This window comes from Marmota marmota, unplaced genomic scaffold (assembly GCF_001458135.2).
Source record: "Marmota marmota marmota unplaced genomic scaffold, marMar, whole genome shotgun sequence".
Classification (NCBI taxonomy): domain Eukaryota; kingdom Metazoa; phylum Chordata; class Mammalia; order Rodentia; family Sciuridae; genus Marmota; species Marmota marmota.
The window spans coordinates 12,326,260-12,339,353 of record NW_026000005.1 but is presented as its reverse complement, the minus strand read 5'-3'; positions in this window follow the sequence as shown (position 1 = coordinate 12,339,353).

Below are 13,094 nucleotides of genomic sequence, written 5' to 3'. Positions count from 1 at the left end.
CCCTACCCCCATCAGACCCAATTACTTATTACCTACACTGTCTTTTTTTCCCCCGGCCTCACTAGTTTTATGGGTGAATTTATTCAAATCCTAATACAATATAAGCTTACACTGGAAATAGGAAAAAAATGTAAAACATCAAATATATTTTAGGTGGCCCAGATCAAAATCTGATTTAAAGAGGAACTTTTTTAAACTATATCTTTGTCTCAATTATAAATATAGATTCAATAATCCTAAAAATGAACAAAAAACTCTAACAAAATTCTATAGTATAATACAAAGACTATCCAATAATCAAAGTAGAATTTATCCTAGAAATACAGATTGGGTTTATTATTCAGAAAAAAATTCATGTATTACTTCATAGAACCTTTAAAAAAGCGTTGGACAAAAAAAAAATGAAACTCAAATATTTAATGCATATTTTAAACTGAGAAGTAAATACTTCTTTAACATGAAAAATAAGGCCTATGTTCAACCAGTAGTCTTTATTGTTATTGGCATCAGATCCTCCATTTCAGGTCAGGAGCTATTTATCTAGAGGCTCCAAAGTTTGGATTCTGAGGCAAAGTTGCTTAATTTCCGATAAGAACAAGTGCCTGCTAACCAGTCAACCCCACCCGGCTTAAACTCCTAAGATCAACCCCACCCCAGCTTTCAATATATCAACCAAAATTTGCTAATAAATACCATGGGAATGTAACAGGAGTTCATCTGATGATTTGACTATGTCCCTTGTGGCTTGGAAACTTACCCACTTTTTTTCTTTTTCCCAATCTTCTTTTTTCCCTAACTTTTTCCTCCCTGATCTCCTTTTCCCTAAACTTCTTCCCCCTGGTCTTCTTTTCCCTGATCTCCTTCTGATCTCTCCTCCCTAATCTCATTTTCTCTGAATTACCTGTATAACCTCCCCCCACCCCATTCCTGCGGATGGGCAGAAACACAGCCTTTGAGACCAGAATCTCCTGTGTTTCTCCTTTGCTAGCAAAGCAATAAAACTTTTTTTCCTTTTTTTTCCATTAAATTGGCATCAGGGACAAGGACCAAGCTTTCGGCAACAGGAATGTACTTTAATCCCAATAGCAAGAAAGCTACTAAAATGCCTAAAACTAATCTTACTGAATAACATCTGAAATTATCAATAAAGTGACAAAACTTTATAGAAATGTTTTTAATTTGTGTAAATAGAAAAACATACCATGTTCTTTCCTGACAAGTATTGATATTTAAAAGATGCCATTCTTTCCAAAATTAATTGCAAACTTTAAATTCAAATGGTAATGAAATCTTTCCATTTGTCTAAATGATTCTAAGATTCATCTGTAAAAATAAAATGTTGACACCAGCTTTAGAAAAATGCAGAAAAGAGTAACAAATGCCGGTTTGGCAACTAAACATAAAAACTTTTATGAAACTACCAATAATTCAGATGGTGTGATAATGGTACAGGATTTGACAGATTAATGGGACAGACTAGATAACCCTGAAATAAGACTAAAAATATATAAAAACTTAATGAAGAATGATAAATGAAAAATCACATACCATAAAAATGCTGGAAGTAACACTGGTGAATATAAAACTGATTTAAAAGCAATAGGAAAAGATACATAGATTTGACTGCATAATTTTTTAAAAATTTGTATGTCACTGAAATAAAGTTTATCTAATATAACATCCATAATACTTTTAAAGTTAACAACAAAACTCTGTCAGAAAGCTCCATAAAATATCCAAAAGCAAATATAACCTTGGAAAAAATTTTGCAACATATATGACAAGTTAATAACTTTATTGTGTAAGAGGTTATTTACATATCAATAAGAATAATATGAACACACTCTGTTTCCTATTACTGCTCTCATAAATGTCCACGGGTTTGGTGGCTTGCAATTACACACATTTATTTTATTACATTTCTGGAGGTCAGAAGTCCAAAATCAGTTCCACTGAGCAAAAGTCAAGATTTCCACAGAGCTAGTTTGTTCTGGATACTCCAGGAGAAATCTCTTTCTCAATGACTGTCCCAGTTTCTAGAGGCCACCTGCAGTCCTTGCCCTCCCTCTCTCCATCAGTATGGCATATGCAAATCTTTCTCCTAGGACCTTTGCTTCTGTCTTCACATGTCTTATTCTAACTCCATCCCTCCAGTCTCCTTCCTTATAAAGACCCTACCTGGATCATCTGGGGAAAAAAAAAAATCTCCCTATCTCCAGATCCTTTATTTAATCGCATCTGCAAAATATCTTTTGTCATCCAGCTAAGGTAATAAGTCACATATCTGGGGGATAAGGTTGTGGACAACTTTGGGAAGCCACTATTCAGTTTGCACATATCAATAGAAAAATAATGAAGAGAAAAGATGGAATTTGTTAAATGGCCGATAAACCTGTGAAACACATTCAATCTCTCAAGGATGCTAACAACTGGAACATAAAACAAGAGTGAAATACTTCTGTTGCCTAACAAGTTGACAAGGATTTTTCTAAAGTGTGAATACACATTTTCTAGCTACAACAGTTTCCAAACTATTCTAGAAAATTTAAGTGATGTGTGTCAGAAAGAAGTATTAGAATTAATTTTACTTTTTGCAGCTTTTCAGAAGGGAAATACATAACATGGCTACTACCTATAGTGCTTGTAAAGAGTAATAAATTAGAAACTATATCCGACAATAAAGCACGGATTAACTAAGTTGTGCAAAAGCAAAGATTGAAACTTCTGCAACTATTAACGTTAGATCTGTGAAGATTTTTTAATAATTGGGGTTATTTTCACATTATAATGTTAAGGACAAAAAATAAACAGAATACAAAATCACTTGTATTATAAAAATAGATGCAAATATGGGACGAATAATGCTTAACTCAGAGTCATGGATTATGGGTCATTTTTACTTTCTTCATTATATTTTCTATATTTTCTAAATTTTAATAATAAATATTATTATATTATAATCACTTTTAAAAGTAATTTAAAAACTCCAAAGCGAGGGATGACAGATGTTGGCCACTGAGCCTTAGAATTCTAAACAGAATGGAAAATAGAGTGTTACACGCCCCCAAATGGCAGCTCCCACACATCAGTCAGAGACAAGCCATGCACATTATTTCTTTTAGAAGCAAAGCCAGCCAGCACCATGTGCAAATCAGTATCTCACAGTTATGCACCGTTGCCAGGAAAGGAGCAACACAGGACAAGATCAAATACAGAACCCCAGATTCTGAGTAGGAACAGGCTTTCCTCCCTGCATTTGGGCCTAGAAAGGAATATGGGCATATTGCAGAGCCCTCCAGAGTCAGAAGGAAGAATTTAAAATACTAGTTTTAATTAAATTCTAACATAGGAAGAAAAGACTAATTGGGATGGGTGAAGAATATGCCAAATAAACTCATCAGACATAGTACAGTTCAGAATACAACTTTTTTCCACTTGGAAAAAAATTTGTTTTCTTTTTTGTTTTTTGTTTGTTTGTTTGTTTTGTTTTTTATATATAGGAGACTAGTATGCCCACTTAAAGAGTTACTTCGGACTACCTGATGGTATTTGTCAACAAAGTAATAGAAAGCTAGTTTTATGATAACAGGATTTTTTTTTTCCTTCACTCTATTTTGTTTACTGCTATACATTGATTGCCTATAATAGTGCTGGGCACCTACCAGGTGCTCAATTGCTAAATTAATATTGGATCAATACAATTACTATATTGCTTTCGTCCGCCTTCAGGATATTTGGAGTATCACGTTTTCAGGATTTGAACTCAAAACCAATCACAGCCAGCAGGGGAAATTAATGAACACATTTTGTATATCAGAGGGGAAATTACAGAAGGAAAAATTCTATCTCAGTGGACTTCAAATTCAGGCCCTTCTTTTTAATATAAGAGAACATATATTTGAGTCTCAAGTGAATATTCCAAGACAGACCTCTAATCAGTAGCAGGATTGAAGTCACTGCCCCTTAGTGGAGGGCTGTTTTTTTTTTCAGCCTTCCTGTGTTAGTCAACTTTTCATCACTGTAACAAAATTTCTGAGATAATCAACTCAATAAGGTAAAAGGTTTATTCATGGTTTCAGCCCATGTTCACTTGGCCTTGTTGCATTGAGCCTGAGGCAACACAGTATATTATGGCAGGAGCCTGTGGTGAAGGAGGCCTCTTCACCTCATAGTGGGTGGGCAAACAAAAAGAGAGAGAGAAAGAGAGGAAAGGGGCCACTACCTTCTTGGAGGGCATGCCCCCAATGCCTAACTTCCTTCCACCAGGCTCTACCTACTGAAGGTTCTACCACCTCCCGATAGCACAAAGATCTGGGGACCAACCTTCAACATGTGCTTCTTTGGGAAACATTCAAGATCCAAACTATAATACTTCCCCACAGTTAGATTTTTCTAGACGGGTGACTTGGCAGGTGAAAGCTCATTTCATCAGGCCACCTATGTGGCTCCTGCCTCTCTCTTCTTACAAAATATAACAAATCCCCATATTATCCCACACTCTCTATGCCTAGCACCTGCCATTTTCATATTGCAAACTCTGAAAATTAATATGGGCAACATTACTTTTCCCATGACTAATGGCAAAGATTCTTTTTCAAATCAGTTTTTGAAATCAACTCAAGGAAAGTCCCTTCTGAAGACTCTGAATATCACAAGCCCAGAAGACAGTTCCTGCTCCTTGTAATTGTGCTGTTCATCCTTGAAGTCTCTGCATTTGACATTTTGCCATTGTCGGCTCATTAAATAAATTACTCATTAAAATAAAAGAGCATCCTGCAGTAAGTGCCTGGCCTGCTGACATCGAGCTGAGGAATGATGCCATTGGGTTTTCAGCACTGTCTGCATCAGTTTGGCTGGAGCAGCCAGCCCCCAAGCATCCCCTACATAGGCTGGGGACACACAGAAATTGAGGGCACAGGATACAAGGCAAGGCCTTCCCTGTTTACAGAGAAGGGAGACACTTTTACAAATTGAGGGCCAAAAACATACTACTATGCCATTGTAGGCCACTTACTATTCTTAGGGAAAATCTGCAATTTATAAATTACCTTCCTTACCTTCAAAGAAAAACCTAGACAAATAAATTGTCAAGGTCTCTCACCAACAGGAACTGACAGCAGCTCACCAGAGACAGGGACACCTTCGTGAACAAACCTCAAGGCTAAAGAAAGACTTAAATTTCCTGCCTTCTCACCTCAATAGTTTTCTTAGTTTTTTTTTTTTTTCCCCATAATTTTAGTTTTTTTTCCAAAACTAAAATTTAAGCAAGCAAACTTGGTATTTGAAACCTGAGAATCCCCCTTTCCTTTTTACCCTTTTTTTCTGGAAGGAGAAGCAGCAAATGCAGATTTCTGTGATTCTATGCAAGGAAAATTGGAGCAGATAAGGTTTTAGCTGAGCTGGGAATATGATAAACATTTTCATGGACTGCTGAGTCTCATTAATTAGATACTTCAATGAAACTTAAGGTTACTCTTCATAATTTTTAGCACCATTTTAACCCTTACAATCTGTATGGGTAGTTTTTTTTAAGCAGAAGAATGTGTGTTCCAGGAGAATCTACTCTTCTTCTTTTATATTAGAAGATCCAGTAGTAAATTAATAATGGCTCCTGGTGGAAAAAGGACTTTTGCTTTTTTCTGCTGCCTCTGGAACAGCTAATAGCTAGAATTTCTTTCCAGTGTTCACTCAAATGAAGATTAACAGTAATTGAACATTAAGTATTAAGGAAACACCCACTAGTTCTTCCTCGCTTCTCCCCCACCTCAGTCATCCTACCATTTCCTGTGTTAACACACTGGGCAGAAAAATGTCTCCTGCTATTGTACCTAAACAAATCAGTGTACAGGGAAGTGATTTATCATTCATGAAAAGCAATCAGATTGCTTGGTGCTGACAGCTGTTCCCAAAATGCAGCTGAGAAACAGACCTTTGGCAAAGTGTAAGATTTGGAACAAAATCATATTACTGTATTTCAGCTGGTAATAAAAGAGGCTAACAGTGAACTTAATAAACAAAATACCATACAGCCCAAAATGTATTCACTGGTCTACAGTCATGAACAAAAATAGCCATTATTCCCATTTTTTCCAAGTTACTTTTAACCAGAATATCTAGGATAAGTCAAATGATCTCTTTAGGATTTTTTTTTTTTTCTTTTTAGAATTTAGGCAAATTTTTGGTAAAGACTTTTTTTCACACAATTCATTATGGGAAGTGGAGCAGAGGGGGAAAAAAATGATGAACCGTGTAGAAAGGTTAAAAAGGGACATAGCTTTTACGAGAAAAGGAAGAATTCCAGTATATTCTGGCCTCCAAGTCATAATTCATTTCATTTCCCATGTCGAAAATGCTTTCCCATATCTCTCCACTTGTCTAAAATCTAACTGTTCTTTCAAACAAAATATAGATCTTCATCTAACCTACAAAATCCTACAGTTCTGAAATGCTTTCCCCGTCTGCTCTGGTTCTCAGTGATCTCACCATCCTATGAACTCTGATAACATTTCTTCCAGCAGCCCCTCTCAGCCCCTCATCATTTCTCCTTCTTTTCACACCCCCACCCCATGCAATCTCATCGAACCTTTTGCCCTGTTTCCAATATATATATATATGCTTTTTTTTTCCCTCACCTGTATGTTTCCTTAAACATGGATTCTTTGGTGAAGAGACGTCCTCCACCTCTTCTTCACAGCCAATCAGATGTAGTCTTTAAGATTTAGTTCATTTTTCCTTCACTTCATAAGCATTTCGTGAACTTCTGTGATAACTCTTGCCTTGTGCTTTGGAGAAAAGATAGAAAGACACAGCCTCCATCATAAAGACTTACATATGGTCTTAAAGCCAAAGACCCAAACTCTTCACCTGAAATCACTGTCATGTGGCCCCTGACATTTGCACTTGACTTGTTTCTGTACTTCTCCTTGCTTTCTTGGACTCCAGCCACTCCAGTTTTTTTCCCATCCTCAGACCCTCTCTTGTCCCTGAAATCTCAGGACTTTTATTAAACATCCAATTTCCTCCTATCATGCTCTCCTCTTGGATAAGCTTGCTCCTGCTCTGCTTTGCTTCTCAGTCCTCACATCCAATTTGCAGAGATAGCTTCTCCATGTTTCTTGTCTAGGCCTAATTCTCTTATTAAATGTTCTCACAGCACCGTCTAAGTCTTCTTCAAAACAATGCCAAAAGCGCTACACAATACAATTGTGCATTGGATTCTTGGCTTAATTTATACTTCTTTCATATGGCTATAAACTCCATGAAGGACAACTTTTGTGTCCATTTACCAATAAATCTTCAGGACCTGCAACAGTGTCTGTGTACATTAATAGTCAAAAAATATTTTTGGCATAAATAACAAAAAATGAATATATGAGGCAAAAAAAAAAAAAGTCCAGTGGGTAAGACAGAGTTCATGATAGGGGCATGATACAGGACCCCTGAGGAGGGGCTGGTTTAATAGAAAGCTATTGACAATTTTCATGGAAACAATTTATTTTGACGATCAAACAGGACTCTCTATTCAAGGAATTTAATTGTACTGTGGCCACAGTGGAGAGCTAATCTGGATCTAAACTGTTTAATGAGAAACAGAAATATATGTCCGTGCTGATGGAAAAGTGTTAGAGGGATGAAGAGATTGGATAATTGGCTGATCTGGATCCATGAAGATCAGAAGGAATCTGTTCTAGAAGCAAAACAAAGATAAGAGGAATTATTCTTAGCAAGAAGAGAGACCTCCCTTTAATTAGGTAGGGGGAAAAAGATGTTTAAATGAGCAGGAGTATAACATGAATTCAACAAATGTTTATTGAGCATTTACAATAGGTGTGATATTTCCCTAGGATCTTGCATTACACCAGTAAATTAAGCAAAGATTTTGATCTTACTGACACCTGTTTGTCAGCAAAGAACAACAGATGTAAAATACACATAAACACATTATAAAGCTCATTAGATACTGATGTTTGCCACAGGATAAGGGGAATCGACTGTGTGAGGAGGGAGTGGAATAAAATTTTCAATGAGGTAGAACTTATTGAGAAAGGTGACAATATATAAAAGAAGAGAGAGATGGCTATGCAGACACCTGAGAAAACAGTGGGACAGGTAAAGAAGATAATTGGTCCAAAGGTTCCAAGGTGGAAGGAAGCATGTCTAAAATTCAGAATGAAGACCATGGTGTTGCACAATAATGCTTCCTCAATTTTCTTTATGAAGGAAGCAAACGTTATCTGATGACAGACAGTGGAAGCTGGACTGAGAAAATAATAAAAGTCTGTATTAGTTGCTATTGAAGGGACAAGAGAGCATGTGAGATGTGTAAAGTACTTCAGCAGCACTGATGACTAAAGGACAGGATTGGGAGTTCATGGATTTCCACCAGTCATGTTGTCATTCCACAGTCCAGTCCTGAGAGCAATGAAGGCAAAGAGGTGAATCTACCCAAAGAAAGCACAGCATCCCAAGCAATTGCTGAGATAATTATTCCTGTCATGGACTGTGAGGCTGAAAAATAAAGGAAATGATGCCCAAATAGAAATGTACCCAGCAAAATGGAGAAAACCTCTTCACTTCCACAAACTCTCCCAAGAACTAGCTAGCCACACCCTCTTGTGCTTCCATAGCAGCTCCTACTACAATTACCGTATTGATTTTGTCATATTTGATTATGTTCATGTGTAAGACTATCGTATTTCCTTTAGATCTCCCCTGTGGCTTTGCCCAGTGCCTAACCAAGAGCAGGCATTGAGAATGCATTTGTTGACTTAAATTATAAATGAAATAATGTGCCATTCATGTATGCTACCTTTTGTAAAAATCTTCATTTTTCCATGTTTATGGTCGATTTTCCCTACTATATTACCTAGGTTAAGAGCAGAAATCATGCTTTAGACTTCTTTGCTTCCCTAGGAGTGTGCCCTAGAAATAGAAAAAAAAACTTAATAATTTTTTTGTTATTGTTGTTGAGGAGAAAAAATTATTAAGACAGTAAAGCAAGGTCAATTTCTAGAGTCTTCTCTCCCTGAAGCAGTCATAAACTTGTAGTTGAGTAATTTTAAAGTTTTGAGACTAGAGCAGAAAAAAATGATGTAATCAGAAGAACCTCGGTGACAAGTGTTGAAAAGGATGATCCTGAAGATAAATGGCTCCTTGTATCCTCTACATCACCAAGTGCTTCTGGAAAATTATTTCCCAGGATAGCACCATCCCTGAGGTTAAGAAGGGCATTTTACAAAGTCATAGCAGCTTAATGGAACTACCCTTCAGGACAATAATTCTCCAATTGTGGTATGAGTATCCTCAGGGGAATTTAAGGTGATGATTCTGGAGATACCAGAAGCACCAGGGTAAAACCAATTGTGGTATGAGTATCCTCAGGGGAATTTAAGGTGATGATTCTGGAGATACCAGAAGCACCAGGGTAAACATAGTACATGTTTTAAATACTACTACTGGATGTCAAGTTACAATATGTTATTAACATCAAAAGAGCTGCGTGCATATTATTAGATAAAATGTAAATTTTGAGTGAATGGTAATGATACAAAATGAAGTGTACATAGGTATGCCAATTTTGCCTTTGCTCCCATACTGGGTTCGTGATATAGGGATCAAAGCTAGGAGAGCAGGGGGTGGTATTCACTTTCATTAGCTATTCTAGCACTTTACTAGGTAAGTCTGGGAAGTATTGCATTATAGTTGCCAGCTCCTTGATGATCTAATTAAATATGAAACAACTTCTTAAGTCAATTGAACTTTTAAGTGGGTTTCACTAGCAGATAGAATGTGCCTGGTAAAGATAACTATTCCAACTCCCAAGTGCATACTTTTCAACGAATATATAAATTGTCTTTCTGGTACGATACAATCTTATGTAAGTATAGGCATTCTGAATGAAATGACACAAAATAATTAGTTTGTCATTTAAAAAAAATTACTTCCACTTTTTTTTTTTGTAAATGTTATTTCCATGCACATGTATCCTCCCAAAAGCTTTAACTAAAATGCTCATTTTATTGACCAAATGTAGGTGCAGGCCTAGATTCACAAAGTCGCCTAATTGGAAAACAATAGTTAGCTTTCTTGCTTCAGCATTACTACTGCAATGGTACCAACCTAAGCTATTGATGGGTTTTCCCTCTCCTTTACGCATTGATTTTCTAATTCTGTATAATTTGTAATCCTGGTCATATGGTATATGTGTCCTCTATTATGAAATTTAATTGTGCTTCAGAGTAGGGATAGTAAATGTTATCATTAAAGTAGAATTAGAAAACTTGAATTTTTGAGGTAGAGACTCAGAGGAAACATGGTCAGTTATCTTCACAAATCTGTGCTTCTAAACCCTTCCATAGTTACCTTCAAAACACTCCCACTCTGAGCTGCAGGAAAAGAAGATTCAGGGAGTGAAGGATGAATTCTGGAGTGATTTTTTTATATGATTTATTACCTGATTAGATTATTTTATCGGATTTTTCTTTGTTTAAAGAAAGAGAGAGAGAGAAGAGGAAGACCAAGAGAGATTTACAGTGATATTTTTCTGTGGGATAGTTCATCAAAAACCAAAAGTAAAGAATAAAAGCTACCTGGAGACAACTTCTTAGGAACTTATAATTAATTCATTATATTTACTCAAAATTCCTGCTTTCCCCCTAAAACAATTACATCATTAAATTTCAATATTAAAACATATGTGAATTTTATCTAAAGTAAATTAAATTTAGATGAGTTTGCATTTATGTTTGGTTAATCCACTTGTGTATTTATTATTTGATCAACAGAACATTAGCTAATGATTTCAAGGATGGGACTATATGACTAGGCTTTTTATGAAACTCATGACTTTTTTTTTTACTATCTTGATTATTTTAATGTTAATCATTTTAATCAAACTACCTTATTCAGTTGCCAAAGGAGCCATATTTTGGAAAGAGCTGAAATGTATTTAAAGGAAGCCACAAAAAACTGAAAAATTTTTCTCATTGGTCTTAATATGGAAACAATTTAAAGTCAATTTGATGTTGGTTTAGATATTTTTCAATCAGCAGGATAAACTAAATTATTCAACAACAAATATCCAGAAAGTTTTCCCACTACATTTACTCAGGTTAAGCAATCAAGCAGCACAGTCCCAGAGATCTCCTATCCAATTTACACTAAGATTTGGTTTCCAAAAGGCCACTTCCTTCTTGCTTTTTCTCTCTCAAAAGCCCATAGCATATTTTTCAAGGATTTTCACTGCCAACTCCCTTTCCTTATTCTTAAAGTACACTTCTTCGTGGAGTACTCCTAGTATTTTTTCCTCAATTATCTTTTCCAAGTTCAGGTTTACCTAGAGGGGTTATTACCAGGTATCCTCCACTTCGACAAGCAAAATGTAATCCTTATAGCTCCCCCAAGAGCCTAGCAAAAGCCCAAGTTGTTTAGAAAGTGCCCGTATGTCCAAAGCAATTTGAGTTACAGTTCTTAGCTTTGATTCTCCACTTTCCACACCAACCAAACACAAACAGACAGGTAGACAGTACACCAGTATAAGCTAACCTTCTCTATGCAATTTCACCAGAATTATTTCAAATTGAATTTCTATTTTAGCATGCATTTGTGTATTTATTATTGGACCCAGAAGTCAACAGTTTTAACTGCCTCTGAACTCCCTGTACTCATCATCAAGGAAAAGGTAAAACAAAATTAGATTTTGACATACATGAATTTATTTGTATTTATTACATCAGAGTCTGAAATGAATGCAAAAGAATCCCCAATTAGAAATTATATCTCAAGGATAAAGCCTAACTCTTACTCACAAATAACATGAGCAACGTGCCACACGCAGTTTAAATCTCACCCAGCACATTCCACCCTCAGCCTTAAACTTGGTCAATAGTGTCAGTAAAGTCTTAGGAAAAGTTATTTGTCTCCCCTTTTTTCAACCATGTTCATGACAAACATTAGACATAGAAATCTTCAAGGGAGCATGGTCCAAGATGTTGTACAAGTCTTCAAGGATAATAATGGAGAATCCAAGTACAATGAGAAAAGGAAAAACAAGTTTTCTTCATTCTTCTCTCATTCCCCTCCTTCTTCACACTAATACACATAGTATCTACTATGCCTTGCATTTACTTGGTGCTCAATAAATACTGAACTAGCAAAACAAGTGTGCAAGTTGAAACACCTTTAGGCTCAAGTAAAAGGGACCCAACTGTAGAAAATGCTACATTTTAAAATGGATCCCATTCTGACTCCTCTAAAGCTGCATACCTCCTCTTGGAACCTAGGGGACATTTATACTATAAATATGCACCCCATATCCCACATTGTCCATGCTCTGGAGTGAAGCATCTTAGTCTTCCTTATCACTTCTAAAGCCTGTACAGTCCTCCTCCCCGGTTGCCCTTCCCAAGGGCTAGCAACTGGTGGGTACACTTCCAGGGATCCAAAGGGGCAGCTATTTGACAGGGGTGGAGGGGTGGTTATGGGCAGAGATTGGACCTTCAACCCCCTCTCCATGTTTGTGACACCCCTCCAAGAGCTGGAGGAGCCAGGCTGGGTTTAAGGACCACCACTTTCTAGCTCAAAATTCTGAGGAACTTGAGAATTCTAAATTTGAACATACCTTCTAGCTCATTATAAGAGTATATGTTTCAAGGTAGGAGGATAGGACATACTTTATGTAACAGTTTTTAAGCTTGTTTTATAACTTTAAAATACTTGTACAGTAAGTAGGCCTTCGTTTATATTCTTGCCCCATATCCCACAAATTTTAGAGGCAAGTCTCTGTAGGGATGGAAGAAGGAAGTGAAAAGAAGAGTAAAGGGAAAAAAAGGAAGATGTAAGAATGAGGTCTTACCAGAAAAGGATTAGGAATAATATCTCAATATACTGAATGTACTCAGTGTCAAGTGAGACACCGGGGATGTATCAGATGTTTAATCTAATTTTGTTGAATGGTCAAATGACCAAGTCAATCAATCAGTAATGAGGAAACAAAATCAACTTTGCTGCAGATATAGTTACAGCCAAACTAGGGATTACACAACTTTCCAATGTGACCTGCCAACTCCTTCAAGAACCAAATCCCAATCTCAAGC